The sequence below is a fragment of the Bidens hawaiensis genome, unplaced genomic scaffold, assembly GCF_021521415.1.
Source record: "Bidens hawaiensis isolate Kalapana, Puna unplaced genomic scaffold, B.hawaiensis_p1.1 tig00059196_1, whole genome shotgun sequence".
NCBI lineage: Eukaryota > Viridiplantae > Streptophyta > Magnoliopsida > Asterales > Asteraceae > Bidens > Bidens hawaiensis.
Genome location: NW_027500675.1, coordinates 83315 through 85549, shown reverse-complemented (window position 1 = coordinate 85549; position 2235 = coordinate 83315). Strand labels below are relative to the sequence as shown.

At 38.2% G+C, this 2235-nt stretch overlaps 1 pseudogene; it reads left to right on the top strand.

Annotated features, from left to right (window-relative positions):
* The first annotated feature begins 604 nt into the window (after positions 1–604).
* LOC143602598 (hevamine-A-like) lies at positions 605–1754 on the top strand (annotated as a pseudogene).
* Positions 1755–2235: the final 481 nt, after the last annotated feature.

Below are 2235 nucleotides of genomic sequence, written 5' to 3'. Positions count from 1 at the left end.
CGTTGGCATCCTTTAACTATTGCCATTTACATGTTAGCTCTTCAACTTTAGTAAATAAAGTTTGATCTCCTTTTAACTTTTTACATCAACGTTTCACACTTTTACCAGTTACCCCTCAACTTTGATAACATAAAGTTTTGCCACAAAACCTTTCATTTTGAATTTTGCCCACGAAAAATTTACACTTTTACAATAGTACTTTTTAAACTTTCAATTCTAGCCACAAAACTTTTAAAATTTTAAATATTGCCACATACCTTTTATCGTCATGAACCGAACCAATACTGGCCGAGTTTCCAACGTGCAACATCTTTCACACATGTAATGCATTTAACGCACAGATAAAAATACTTAGGGTTATGTTAAATATAACAACTTAGTTATCCAAATATCCGGTAAAGAGATGACTTTATAAAAGAGAAGCAAAATCTTGACTTGTTCCCGGGCACATATTAATTAAAGGTGTTTTTGGTGGCATCCTACAAACCCCCACTTCCCATGGCTGCCTGTAGTGATCACATTATGCTTATATTCAACTTTTATAGAAGTCAAATGAGCCACTTGACACCTTATGTATTATAAATGCACACCACCTTCACCCCATTTTCTTGCAACAAAAAATGGCTCCAAAATCATCCAAATTCAACCCCCTTATCATTTTCCTCTTATGCCTATCCACCACCACAATCTCCGCAGCCGGAAGTGGCGGCATCGCCATTTACTGGGGTCAAAATGGCAACGAGGGAACTTTAGCCGCGACGTGTGCCACGAAAAAAGTTCCCATATGTTAACTTAGCCTTCCTAAATGTATTTGGCAATGGGTCAACCCCTGAACTTAACCTAGCAGGGCACTGCGACCCAGCCTCCGGAGGGTGCGTCTCATTGAGCACCGACATCAGGAGTTGTCAAAAACAAGGGGTTAAGCTCATGTTAGCCATTGGTGGTGGCATCGGAAGATATTCACTATCTTCAAAGCCAGATGCCAGAAACGTTTCCTTATATTTATGGAACGCTTTCCTAGGGGGCAAATCACAGTCAGTGTTTCGCCCCCTGGGTGATGCCGCACTAGACGGCATTGACTTTGATATCGAACTAGGGTCATCACAGTTTTATGATGACCTAGTGCGATATCTAAAATCATATTGTTCACAAAAACAAAGAGTTTATATAACCGGGGCCCCACAATGCCCATACCCAGATAGACTAATGGGGACCGCTTTAAACACGGGCCTTTTTGACTATGTTTGGGTTCAGTTTTATAATAACCCTCCATGCCAATATAGTTCGGGTAACACTACAAATTTGATAAACTCATGGAACCTTTGGACTAAGTCATTAAGGGCAAAGAAGGTGTTTTTGGGATTGCCGGCGGACATTCAAGCCGCCGGAAGCGGGTTTATTCCGGCGGATGTATTAACCTCTCAAGTTCTTCCGGTGATTAAGAAGTCTCCAAAGTATGGTGGTGTAATGTTGTGGTCAAAATATTGGGATGACCAAAGTGGATATAGCTCATCAATTGTTTCAGCCTTGTAATTGTAACACTATTTGTGTAACTTTTAATTATGTTGTGGTTTTTAACTTTTATTTTTGTAATTTATAGAAATGCCAATAAAGGTTTTATCTTATTTTTTAATATATATCTTTATAATTATAATCAAGTACATTTTTTTTGGTTAGTGAATTGTTGTTTATGATCCAATTGTATTTTTATAACATCCACATTCTGGCATTAAGGTATTTGTGTGATTATTATAAGGAGAGCATACATGATCCGGTTCAGTTGAATTTGATAAAAATTTAAGCTAATACAGTTTTGAAAAACAACAAGCTACACTGGTCGGATGGGGTGCATTGGTCAGCATGGGCGCGGGGTGTGTGTGTGTGTGGAGGGGGGGGGGGGGGGGGGGGGGGATTTAGGTCTCAAATATGAAGGCCTGCCTATTTTTGTTTCAAGCCTCATGCTCAAACATTCAGGCCCCTTTTCATTTTATAAGCCCAATATTTCATGCTCAAAACAATCAGTTTTCTTACACATTATAGTCTATAGAGGCATCTACAATCTACATACATATATGCTTATATACGTTTTTATATCTATGAGTTTTTAAATTTAAATATTTTTGTAAGTATTGCATAAGTAACTTAAACGTTGTGTTCCTGAGTCTCATTTAACGAGGGGAGAGAAAGGAAACAGTAAAGAAACTTATGAGAAGGAAAATATGTGATTTATTTCGT